We start from the raw sequence: 14727 nt of genomic DNA, 5'->3' as shown, positions 1-14727 counted from the left end.
GGGATTCAAATCACTGTGAATTACAAAGTCTATATTATTTACAATTCAATACAGAATACTCTCTTTTAATCATAATAAATAATCACTTCATTCTTCACATCTGATTCTAGGTCATGAAATTTATGAAAAACTTAATACAAATACTGAGATGAACTATGAAATAATTATTAACAGATTGTATTATAGATTACTGAAGAGTCATCTCTTTACTACAATCACTGTAACTTTATTCAGAAATATTTATCATAAACTGATTATAACTCTGAAGAAATTTCTTAACATCTGAAGTCATCAGAATGCAGATAATAAAAGAAAAATAATCAGAAAATTACTACTGAGCTGATAAGTTACTCTATTAGATAATGATTTTTGATAATACTAACTTTCTAATTTGAAGAAAATTATGTAAAAATAATTATATATCAGTACTCTGATTTCACAACTCTTATCTAATAACTTTTATAAATAATTACTTTATATATATATATCTCTGAATCTTTCTCTTTAATCAATTGAAAACTCTGAATTCTGAACACTTCTTTAAATGCTTAATTCAAATCTTCATATTTCATATCAATTCTGTCTTCAGTTCAATCTCAAGATATACTACAAAGTTAATATATAATATCTAGAATCAGAGTTGAAGAATTATTGAAGAGTATCTCTCACAGTGAATGCATGAACTAGTACAAATAATCTTACATTTATAAGAGTTACATGTTATTATATTGATGAGAACTGAACTTATTAAGAGATATTAATTGAATTTAAATCATTGATCAGTAGTCATACTGAGAATTATATAGCAGAGATATTAATGACTGTGATTAAAAATGACTATTAAAATATTAGTCTCAGTCTTCTTACAATTACAACTGATAATACTGTGAATAACTACACTATGATGAATAGCTTAGAGTAAAAATTGACTTTGCATTTCTGAAATGATAAACAAGGTCATATTTTCTGTATTACTCATATAATTCAACTTATGATGCAAACACTGATAAAGAATCTTAACATTGAGATGAAGAATAATGAGATGACTGATTCTTGAGATGAGAATGAAATGAAAGTGATTACTCAAGTAACTTTTACATTCACTTTGTAAAAGATAATGTTTTTTGATAACACTTTTTAATATTGCTTTTTGATAATGCTTTTTGATAATGCTACTATTAATTTTGAATAGATTGACTAATAATTTAAATATCACAGATTTGAAACATTACTAATATGATTTGTATCTCCTCTAAACAATAATAATGATTTCATGATATTCAATAAACAAACAAATCAGTCACATCACTGAATATGATACAGAATGTTAGAATATAATGAAGTTTAATATATGAGATGACTGTTCAGACTCTTTAATTGTGTCAGATAATTAATTATTGAGTACAACACTCTGATTAGAAAAAGATTCAGACATTGAAACTTTCTGATATGAAGTGAACTCAGTTGAAATATATGATTGATTTACTGTTTCAGTTTTATAAGATAATAAAGACAGTCTTAATCACTTGTACACTAATGCTGCAGTCAGCCTGATGAGTGTATAACAGTTTATTTACTCATCTTAAGAAGCAGTTGAATCACTCAAAAAGAAATTCAGTCTGGGATAATACTATAGCACAGGCTATTATTGCTGTAAGAGATAAACTGATATATTATTACAGCAAAACTGAACAATCTTTTGCAGAGTACTATGCTGTAGCAGCTCTACTAGATCTCTCTTATTGAGTTAATATCTACACTTCTCAAGATTGAACAGAGGAGGAATGAGACTTATATGTTAAATTAGCCTAAGACTACTACAATGTCAACTATCAGAGATTTGAATGAGTAGATGTTCAAGATGTGAAGACAGTGAAATATAATTCTCTAGTAAGTAATGATCTTTGATAATACTTCATATCTCATAGAACTATAATACTAACTTTGAAACAGAACTTGTATACATTAATTGCAACTGAAAATCAGGTAAAACTACATGCTTGTAAAACTGAATTTGATCACTATCTTCAAGATGATCTGATGAATTTACACATCAAATCAATTCTAGAGTTATGAAAAATTATTGAGAGTACATATTCAACTGTTACACTGATGACATATAATATTCTGACAATTTCATTGACAGAGATGAGAATGAAGTGAAAGTTCAACTCAAGTTGAGATATTTGTCACTATCATCAGAGACAATTACAAGGAGAAACAATCAAGAAACTTATGATTGTAAAACATAGAATTATCAGACAGTTTAATACCTCTGATCACAGTATATCAGAGAAGTGTAGTTTTCATGAGAAAGTGAAGAATAAACTTATACAAGAATGTATTTAGTTGTTTCATGAGTGTTATCAATAATTGTTATCAAATTCTGATTATATAAGTAATCACTGAATGAACTGAATAGAACTGATTTTAATCTTCAGTCTCAGTCTCATTCTGATTTTGAAAGAATGATTATCTTTCACAGTTTATCCTGAGAAATTACTCTCATTTCACTGTTCTTGAATTAAATCTGGTCATTTTTCATGCCATTTCTCTCAGAAATGGTTCATTTTCAGATTTTTTTGAGACTTGGTCCTGGTGAGACTCATGCTAAGAAATGTATGAGACCAGATCAAATGAGATTAAATGTGAAATTCATGGTCCCGCCGGCCAGTCTAATGATGATAATCTAGTATATAAGATGAACATGTGATTTATATATTCTTAAGATTCAATCATATCAGATCTTCTATTTTATATTGTTCAGCAGAGTCTCAGTGAATATTGATTTAATTCTCTTAATCTTGTTTCACAGTTATTATGAAGATCTCTGCTTAATTACAGACATCTCAGAGCTTTATTACTATATTATCGATAATCTGAATCAGACTGCAGAGATTCAGTGTGAACTGTGTGATCTCTAGAAGATTTAACATCTTTATATAATAATCATATGTAAGAAAGAACAGGCTTATATCTGTTAAAACAGTATCTTATTCATTGATAATGATCTCTGTATATAGAAGCAGATTATGTTAATCATTTTATAAGTGAGTACAGAACTTACAGAGATAGTTCTTTACAGTCTGAATTATTCATTCTAATGTATTATCAGTCTCAGAGTGATAGACAGTCAACAGATAGTGTGTAATCTTAAAAACTTAACAGATTCTTATTCAGAGAGTGCTCATGAATTAACAGTTTTAATCTGATACTATTAATCTCAGTAACTCATATATCTGATAGAATGAACTCTATAAGAAGACTTCAGTTACTTATTTAATATTTATCTTATTACAAGATTTCAATATTACATCTTTACTTAGTCAGTCAATAATAATCAGAATATTTCTATAATTCTTACTCTTAAATAGATTAACAGTGAAGTCAATTACTACATCTTAACAGATTCTATTAAAAATATTGAGTGATTTCAGTAGATCTTTTCTACAGTTCTTTTATAAGATAATGAAAGAATAGTAATTATAGTTTCAGATAAAGTATCTGATACTGTTTAATATCTCAGATTAATAGAACTCTCAGAAGATCATTCTATATAGTTATTCACAGTCTAAATAATCAGTTATATATGAATTATGTATCTCTTATATTATCTGAGTGTATAAGAATTCAGAGTGAGAGACTCAGCATCATTTATAGAATTATAGAGTGTTATTATCATTAATTAAATATTCTGAGATATTAGTTCTTACACATAATTCTGGAAGAAATCAGAGTGCTTCTTATTATACTGCTTCAGTGAGTGTTTAAAGAAGTTCATCAGTTTGAGCTGCTATATATCATAGCTTATCTAATATAAGTTCAGAAGAAGTTAAGATATCAGTGATAGTTCTAATTAAAGAAGTATGTATAGTACTGTGAGCTGTTTTATCTTAATTAACTAATATCTTCAGATTCAAGAGCTGATGCTCTCAGTTCATTCAGTGAGTATCTGTTATATCAGATGATATGTCTTACTCTTATTATAAGAGAGCATCTGTCATTGAGTTCTGACTGTCAGAATGATAGTATATTATAAAATGAAAGTGACTTAAGAACTCAGATCATCATATCTGTTGTTCAGTGAGTTTATAAGTAGTTATAAAGTATTTGAGATTCTTATAATCTGTAACTATCTCAAATTCAGAGATACTTCAGAGTTCAGAGTCTCATTCTTCTAAATAGTATACAATTGTGAGAAGTTTCTTATCATAGATCTTATAATTGTATTCAGCAGAACTCAGTTTCTTAGATATAAAGATATATATTTACAGAACATCTTCATTATTATATTATAATATCACTTCTTCTATTATAGAGTCAGAGAAATCAGCTTCAATAACTGTCTTATAATCACAATTAAATATTATCAGTAGAGAAGTATTAATAAATATCTTCTTTATCTGTATAAATACAGCTTCAGTGTCTACTAATCATTGAAATACTGAGTCTTTCTTAGTAAGTTCTGTAAGTGATCTCATAATATCTGAGAAGTTTCATATAAATCACTGATAGAAGTTAGTAAATCTGATGAAGCTTTATACATCTTTCACAGTACACAGAGTCTCTTATTCAAGAATAGCAGAGATCTTCTCAGAATTTATTCAGATTTTCTTATCAGCTTCTATAATGAAATCAAAGTATTTAGTACTCTTGACTTTGAAATCATACTTATCAATATCAATTAATAGTCTCACTTCTTATAGTCATTGTAATACTCTTTATACATACTCTTGATATTTCTTTCTGAATTCATTAGTGAAGATGAGAATATTATCTAGATAAACAGATACAAATTCATCAAGAAAGTCTCAGAGTACTCAGTTAATATACTTCTGAAATGTACTGAGAGCATTGATCAGTTCAAAGAGTGTGACTACTTATTCAAAGAGATTATATTATATTTAAAATGCTGTAAGTCACTTATCTTCTTCAGTGATGTGAATCTTATAAAGCACAGTGATAACATCTAACTTTGTAAATCATTAAGCTTGTTCAATGTGAGCTAGAGTTTCATTGATAAGAGATAAAGAATAATGATCTTTCTTTATTAATCTGTTCAATTCTTGATAATTTATACAGAACTGAAGTCCTTTATCTGATTTCTTTTGCAAAGAGAATAGAGACTGTGATGAAAGAGTTACTAATATATATGAATTCTTTATTCAACAGATCATTGAGTGTCTTTCAAAGAAGAAGAAGTTCATCTCAGAACATGTTATAAAGAGAGTCTTATAACAGTTCAGAGTTCTTATCATTCTTTTTCTTTAACTTGATACTGTAATTCATTTCAGAATCTCATAAGAGAAATATATTCATAATATTATCTTATCAGAAGATATCTAGATATTCATGATATTATTGAAAGAGTTTTGTACAAGAATCTGTTATTATAATATGAAATAACTATTCTAGAGCCTTCTTAATATCAGTCAGACTGATGAAATAGATTGACATATAATTCTGCTTTCAGTGAACTTGTCATTGACTCTGTCAGTGATTTTAATGATGACTTCTTTTTCGGAGTATTTTATAAGTGTTGATAGAGATCTGTGTAAGATTCATAGTCTTGTGAATATTATCTTCATGAATTCTATCATCATTAGAGAATATCAAGCTTCTGTTTCAAGCATTCAGTAAGATATCTTATTCAGATAGTCAGACAAGTTCTAATATAAGATTATAATCAAGATTATCAACTTTATATGTGTAGACATTTTCATGTTAATGTTCTCTCACATCTATGTTTAGTTTTATTATATAACAGATACAAACATCTTTCAGATCATTAAATTCTGCAAGAAGTCAGAGTTTTAATAAAGAAATACACTGAAGATTATAATATCTTAAAACTGAAGATTTTATCATTGTATAGTAACATAGACTGCTGTCTATCATGGCTTTCATATTATACATGTTATCAATCACAGTAGATATAAGAATCACATTCATTATTATCTTCTCTTCAAATCATTGTCATCTGATCTCTTCAAGCTTCTGTTTGTAAATTTGAATAGAAGCTAATCTTTTCCTTGTTTCACTGAGATATTCTCATAGTTATCTTTCAAATCTTCCTTCACTGCAATGTGATTGGCATGAACAGGCACTGATTCATTCTTTGAATAAGAAGACACTGATCTTTCTCTTAATTGAGAAGATGCTGATCTTTCTCTTAAGTGTGAAGACATATAGATTAATCAGCAGTTGAAAGTAATATGTTCTAATCAGTTACAGTTGATGTATACTTCATGTTAATATCAATCAGTAACTTCTTCAGAAGTGATTTCAGAGACCTGAAAGCCTGTTCAGATGACAGAGACTCTTACTTATATATAGATATTTGAGTCTACTCAGTTCATAGCATCTGCATCATTGTTATTATTCTTCAGCACAGGTGTGTGAGTGACTGAAATGTAATGTCTTCTGCCACTGTTTTGTATACTCTTGAGCTTGATAAGACAGTCATTCAATGTCTGAAGCTGTGTGCAGAAGTCTTCATAAGTCTAGTCTTTGTCTATGCTTATAAGAGTCTGTAAGAGTTTGAAAGTCAATGTCTTCTTGAGCATGCTAATCTTCATTCAATTCTTTCAAGATTGATTATCTGCTTCTAGAATCTTGATGTTGAAGTCAGGGATAAATGTTATAAGAGAAGTGTTTCTCTGTCAGACACTCTGTAATCAATCTAATACTTTCTATTGTATGACAGTGTCTTAGAACAGAATATCAAGATGTTTGATGATATTATCAGATGTTTACAATGCTGATTCATATGCTTTCATTCATGAATGAAACTTCTGTTTCATACAATTCTTCAATTATTCATTGATATATCAATCTTGATTGATTAGTGAATCAATAACATCTTTATTCACACTCAGTTTTGCAAGCACTTTCATCCTCCATGATGAGTAGAGAGTGAGATTGAAAGTATTGAAATATATGAGAGTATCTAAGTATTCTTTCAGCACTTTTATATTTGATTCTGTAGATGTTGAAATTGTCTGTGCAAGAGTTTCTTGTTGAGATAATTATTGAATTTCTTCATATTGATGTTATTAAGTTGCATGCATATCAGTTATTTATTATTATTGTAATTTCAACATTACTCAGAGTCACTGTAGTACTATGTCTATGCTCATGTTTAAGAGTTCTTCTATACTATTGTTAGACATGATTATATCAATCATTAAATGTGTGATATCTGTGAAATCATAATTGTATGAATATCTCATATGTCTGAGATGTCAGAACTCTCAGATCTTTCACTAATATTCTCTTATAAAATCTTACTCTCTTCATAAGATCTTGTTACAAGGTCAGAGTGACTGATAAGCAAGCTTCTATCTGAGAACTTAGTGTTCACTTAACTGTTTGACTGTTTCTCTATTTCTTACACATTGTTATGTGTTCAGATATCTCAATGAATAATTGTCTCTAATAAGAAGACAATGAATGTTTTTCTAGTGTAAGAGGCCTACGCCGAATAGATCAGTATAATATTATAGGTCTTATATAACAAAGAGAAAAACATTAGAGAAGGAAAGAAAGAGAAAGTGTAGAAATCAGCGATCAGAGTGAATATTTATACATGTATGTGGTGCCACAGTGATGGCATACACAGTGGAGCTTCGGGGCGGAAGAATCTATACGCGTTCGTGGCGGCCGAGGATCAGCGATCGAGAATGGCCGAGAATCGGAGTGTACATGTTCAAGAGTGGAGCGGAAGAATCTATGAAGTGGAACGGAATAGTCTATATAATTGATCGGGCGCAGCCCGCCACATAAACAGTATATAATCTTAAGAACTTAACAGATTCTTGTTCAGAGAGTACTTATAAATTGACAACTCTGATCTGATACTATAGATCTTAGTAATTCATATATCTGATAGAATAGACTTCTTAGAAAAGCTTCAGTAACTTGTTCAGTATTCATCTTATTACAGAGTTTTAATATTACACTCTTACTCAATTAATTCATGATAATCAGAATATTTCTACAGTTCTTACTCTCAGAGAGATTAATAGTGAAGTTAATTATCATATCTCATCAGATTTTATTAGAGATATTAAGCAGTTTCAGCAGGCCTTTTCTACTGTTCTTTTACAAGATAACAGAGAAATAATAGTTACAGTTTCAGATAAAATGTCTGATACTGTTTAATATCTCAGATTAGTAGAACTTTTGAGAGATTATTTAATACAGTTATTCATAATCTCAATAATCAGTTATATATGAATCATGCATCTCTTGTATTATTCAAGTGTATAAGAGTTCAGAGTGAGAGACTCAATATCATGTATGAAATTATAGAGTATTTTTATCATTGATTGAATATTCTGAGATATTAATTCTTATACATAGTTCTGAGAAAAATCAGAGTGCTTCTTGATATACTGCTTCAATGAGTGTTTAAAGAAGTTCATCAGTTTGAGCTGTTATATATTATAATTTATTCAGTGTAGATTCAGAGAATGTTCTGACTGATACAGTATGTATAGTGTCATAAGTGATCTCATTGTGATTAACTAATATCTTCAGATTCAAGAGTTAGTGTTCTCAATTTATTCAGTATATATTGATTATATCAGACAGTATATCTTATTCTTATTGTAAGAGAGTATCTATTATCAAGTTCTGACTGTCAGAGTAGTAGTGTATTATAAAATGAAAGCAGCTTAAAAACTTCAATTATTATATCTATTATTCAGTGAGTTTACAGATTATTATAAAGTATTTGAAATTCTTATAATCTGTGATTATCTTAAATTCAGAGACACTTCAGAGTTCAGAGTCTTATTCTTCTAGACAGTGTACAATTATAAGAAGTTTCTTATCATAGATCTCATAATTGTATTCAGCAGGACTCAGTTTCTTAGATATAAAGATACATAATTATAGAACATCTTTATTATTATATTATAATATCACTTCTTCTATTATATAGTTAGAGAAATCAGCTTCAATAACTATCTTATAATCAGAATTAAATATCATTAGTAGAGAAGTATTGATGAATATCTTCTTCATCTGTGTGAATACAGCTTTAGTGTTCACTGATCACTGAAATACTGAGTTCTTCTTAATAAGTTCTGTAAGTGATCTTATAATATCTGAGAAGTTTTGTATAAATCACTGATAGAAGTTAGTAAATTCAATGAAGCTTTATACATCTTTCACAGTATATAGAGCTTCTCATTCAAGAATAGCAGAGACTTTCTCAGAATTTATTCAAATTCTCTTATCAGCTTCTATAATAAAACTCAGATATTTGATACTCTTGACTTTAAAATTATATTTATCAATATCTATCAGTAGTTCTGCTTCTTATAGTTATTATAATATCTTCTGTACATATTCTTAATATTCTTTCCTGAACTCATCAGTGAAGATGAGAATGTCATTGAGATATGCAGATATGAATTCATTAAGAAAATCTCAAAGTGCTTAGTTAATATACTTCTGAAATGTACTGAGAGTATTAGTCAGTCTGAAGAGAGTAACTATTCATTCAAAGAGACTATATCATATTCAGAATACTGTAAGCTACTCATCTTCTTCAGCAATACAGATCTTATGAAACATAGTAATAATATCTAGTTTTATAAATTATTGAGCTTGTTCAATATGAGCTAGAATTTCATTGATAAGAGATAGTGAGTAGTAATCTTTCTTTGTTATTCTGTTCAGTTCTTGATAGTTTATACAGAATCAGAGTTCTTTATCTGATTTCTTTACAAAGAGAATAGAGACTGCAGCAGAAGAATTACTCACATATATAAATTCTTTATTTAATAGATTATTGAGTGTCTTTCAAAGAAGAAGAAGTTCATCTCAGAACATATTGTAAAGAGAGTCTTATAATAATTTAAGATTCTTATCATTCTTCTTCTCTAACTTGATACTGTAATTCACTTCAGAACCTTGTAAGAGAGATATATTCATAATATTATCTTATCAGAAGACATCTAGATATTCATGATATTATTGAGAGAGTTTTGTATAAGAATCTGTTATTGTAATACAGAATAACTTTTCTAGAGTCTTTTTAATATTAGCTAGACTGATGAAATAGATTACTACATAATTCTACTATCAGTGACTTCTTTTTCAGAGCATTTTATATGTATTAACAGAGATCTGTGTCAGGTTTATAATCTTGTAAATGTCATCTTCATGAATTCTATTGTAAGGGGCCTACGCCGAATAGATCGGTATGATATTGATAGGTCTTATATAACAAAGAGAAAAACATTAGAGAAGGAAAAGAAAGAGAAAGTGTAAGAATCAGCATTTTAAAGTGAATATTTATACGCGTATGTGGTGATATACATGGTGAAGCTTCGGGGCGGAAGAATCTATACACATTAGTGACGGCCGAGGATCAGTGATTGAGAATGACTGAGAATTGAAGTGTACATGTTTGAGAATGAAGCAGTTGAAATCTGTGAGGTGTAACAGAATAGTCTATATAATTAATCAGGTGCAGTCTGTCACATTAGTTCTCTCTTTTTAGAAGCAGTTCTCATTAGTCAAGAACTGCTGTTTCAGATAATATGAAACTCAGAGTTCAGATCAGATAATCATATCTGACTTATTTCATGAGATATTATTAACTGTGACTGCAGAGTCTCTTATTAAGAATATTCTCAATCTCTCACTTAAGCTCATTATCTTCTTCTATGATGTCTGACAGCTGTCAGTCAGAAGTCAGTTGAGAAGAGAACAGATTGATAACAGTGCAGTGAAGCAAGCTTATGTGAAAGATATCATGAATTTCTGATAATATGTCAAGATAATTGTTATGACTATCTAGAACTTTCATCACTTTATACCTGATATAGCAGTAATCTAGTGTATGAGATGAATGTGTGATTTATATGTTTTTAAGATTCAATCACACAAGGTCTTCTATCTTATATTACTCTGTGAGATCTTGTCAGATATTGATTTAATCTTCTTAGTCTTATTTTATAATTATTATGAAGGTCTCTGCTCAGTCACAGATATCTCAGAGATTTATTACTATATTATCAGTGATCTGAATTAAACTGCAGAGATTCAGTATGAACTGTGTAATCTCTAGAAGATTCAACACTTTCATGTAGTATTTATGTATAAGAAAGAACAGGCTTATATCTGTTAAAATAACATCTCAATCATTGATAGTGATCTCTGTATGTAGAAGAAGATCATGTCAATCATCTTATAAGTGATTATAAAACTTATAAAGATAATTCTTTACAGTCTGAATTATCTATTCTGATGTATTATCAGTCTCAGAGTGATAGACAGTTAATAAATAATGTATAATCTTGAGAACTTGACAGATTCTTGTTCAGAGAATGCTTATAAATTGACAGTCTCAGTCTGATATAATAGATCTTGACAACTCATGCATCTGATAGAATAAACTCTGTAAGAAGACTTCAGTGACTTGTTCAGTATTTATCTTATTATAAGATTTCAATATTACATCTTTACTTAGTCAGTTAATAATCATCAGAATGTTCTTATAATTCTTACTCTTAGATAGATTAATAGTGAAATCAATTACTACATCTCATCAGATTCTATCAGAGATATTAGATGATTTCAGTAGATCTTTTCTACAGTTCTTTTATAAGATAATGAAAGAACAGTAATTACAGTTTTGAATGAAGTATCTGATGCTATTTAATATCTCAGATCAGTAGAACTCTTGAGAGATCATTCTATACAGTTATTCATGACCTGAGTAATCAGTTATATATAAATCATGCATCTCTTGCATTATCTGAGTGTGTAAGAGTTTGAAGTGAGAGACTTAATGTCATTCACAGAACTGCAGAGTATTATTATCATTGATTAAGTATTCTGAGATATTGATTCTTATATATAGTTCTGAAAGAAATTGAGATACTTCTTGATATACTGCTTCAGTGAGTACTTGAAGAAGTTCATCAGTTTGAGCTGTTACATGTTATAATTTATTCAGTGTAGATTTGAGAGAAGTTGAGATATTGATATCAGTATCAGTGTCAGTGTTGATGACAGTTCTAATCAGAGAAGTGTGTATAGTGTCATGAGTTGTTCTATCTTGATCAATCAATATCTTTGAATTCAAGAGTCAGTGTTCTTGATTCATTCAGTGTGTATCTGTCACATCAGATGACATATCTTGTTCTCATTGTAAGAGAGCATCTGCCATTGAGTTCTGACTACTGAGATGATAGTGTATTGTAAAATGAAAGCAGCTTAGAAACTCAGATCATTGTATCTATTATTCTGTGAGTTTACAGATTGTTATGAAGTATTTGAGATTCTTATAATCTGTGATTATCTCAAATTTAAAGACACTTCAGAGTTCAGAGTCTCATTCTTCTAGACAGTGTATAATTGTAAGAAGTTTCTTATCATAGATCTTGTAATTGTATTCAGCAGAACTCAGTTTCTTAGATATAAAAATGCATAATTGTAGAACATCTTTATCATTATATTATAATATAGCTTCTTCTGTGACATAGTCAGAGAAATCTGTTTTGATAACTATCTTATGATCAGAATTGAATATTATCAGTAGAGAGATGTTAATGAACATCTTCTTTATCTGTGTAAATGCAGCTTCAGTGTTCACTGATCATTGAAATACTGAGTTCTTTTTAATAAGCTCTGTAAGTGATCTTGCAATATCTGAGAAGTTTTATATAAATTACTGATAGAAGTTAGCAAATTCAATGAAGCTTTATATATCTTTCACAGTGTATAGAGCTTCTCATGCAAGAATGACAGAGATCTTCTCAGAATTTATTTAAATTCTCTTATCAGCTTCTATGATGAAACCTAAGTATTTAGTACTCTTAACTTTGAAGTCATACTTATCAATATTAATTGATAATTCTGCTTCTTATAGTTATTGTAATACTCTTTGTACATGCTCTTGATATTTCTTTCTAGATTCATTAGTGAAGAGGAGAATGTCATCTAGATAAATAAATGTAAATTTATTAAGAAAGTCTCAGAGTGCTCAGTTAATATACTTCTGAAATATACTAAGAGCATTGATCAGTTTAAAGAGTGTGACTACTCATTCAAAGATATCATAATATATTTGAAATGCAGTAAGCTATTCATCTTCTTCAGTAATATAAATCTTATAAAATGTGATAATGATATCTAACTTTATAAACTATTGAGCTTGTCTGATACATGCTAAGATTTCATTGATGAGAGATAAGAGATAATAATCTTTCTTTATCAATCTGTTCAGATCTTGATAGTTCATACAGAATCAGAGTTCTTCATCTGATTTCTTTGTAAAAAGAATAGAAGCTGCAGTAGAAGAGTGACTAATATATATGAATCTCTTATTCAACAGATCATTGAGTGTCTTCTGAAGAAGAAGGAGTTTATCTTGAGATATATTATAGAGATAGTCTTATGATGATTCAGAGTTCTTATTCTTCTGCTTCTCTAACTTAGTACTGTAATCTATTTCTGAATCTTGTAAAAGAAGTAAATTTGTAATATTGTCTTGTCAGAAGACATCTAGATATTCATGATATTATTGAGAGAGTTTTGTATGAGAATCTGTTATTATACTATAAAATAACTTCTCTAGAGCATTCTTGATATTGATCAGACTGATGAAATAGATTGATACATAATCTTACTGTTAATGATTTTATCAATGATTTTAATAACTTCTTTTTCAGAGCATTTTGTAAGTGTTGACAGAGATCTGTGTAAGGTTCATAGTCTTGAGAATATTGTCTTTATAAATATCAAGCTTCTGTTTTAAGCATTTAATAAGATGCCTTGTTCAGATAGTCAGACAAGTTCTAATATAAGATTGTAATTAAGATTATTAACTTTATAAGTATAGACATCTTCATATTAATGTTCTTTAATATCTATGTTTAGTTTCACCATGTAACAGGTGTAAATATTCTTTGAATCATCAAATTCTGTGAGAAGTCAGAGTTTTGATAAGAGAATACACTGAAGATTATAACATCTTATAACTGAAGATTTTATCATTGTATAATAACATAGATCACTGTCTATCATAGCTTTCATATTATATATGTTATCAATCACAGTAGATACAAGAATTGCATTCATTGTTATTTTCTCTTCAAATTATTGTTGTTCAATCTCTTCAAGCTTCTGTTTACAAATTTGAACAGAAGCTAATCTTTTCCCTGTTTCATTGAGACATTCTTATAGTTATCTCTCAAATCTTTCTTCACTGTAATATGATTGATGCAGACAGATGCTGATTCATTCTTTGAATAAGAAAGCACTGATCTTTCTCTTGAGTGTGAAGACACATAGATTAATCAGCAGTTGAAAGTAATGTGTTCTAATCAGTTACAGTTGATGTATACTTCATGTTGATGTTCATTGACAACTTTCTCAGAAGTGATCTCAGGGACTTAAAAGTCTGTTTGAACAGCAGAGACTCTTGCTTGTGTATAGACATTTGAATCTATTCAGTTCATGACATCTGCATCATTGTTATTCTTTAGTATAGGTGTATAAGTAGCTGAGATGTAACATCTTCTGCCACTGCTCTGTATACTCTTGAGCTTGATAAGATGATCATTCAATGTTCAGAGCTGTGTGCAGAAGCCTTTATAAGTTAAGTCTTTGTTTATGCTTATAAGAGTCTGTAAGAGTTTAAAAGTGAATATCTTCTTGAGCATGCTAATCTTCATTTGATTCTTTCAAGATTGATCATCTGCT

Source organism: Blastomyces gilchristii, assembly GCF_000003855.2.
Source record: "Blastomyces gilchristii SLH14081 genomic scaffold supercont1.18, whole genome shotgun sequence".
Classification (NCBI taxonomy): Eukaryota; Fungi; Ascomycota; class Eurotiomycetes; order Onygenales; family Ajellomycetaceae; genus Blastomyces; species Blastomyces gilchristii.
The sequence above is the reverse complement of the archived record's forward strand: the minus strand, read 5'-3'. Positions refer to the sequence as shown.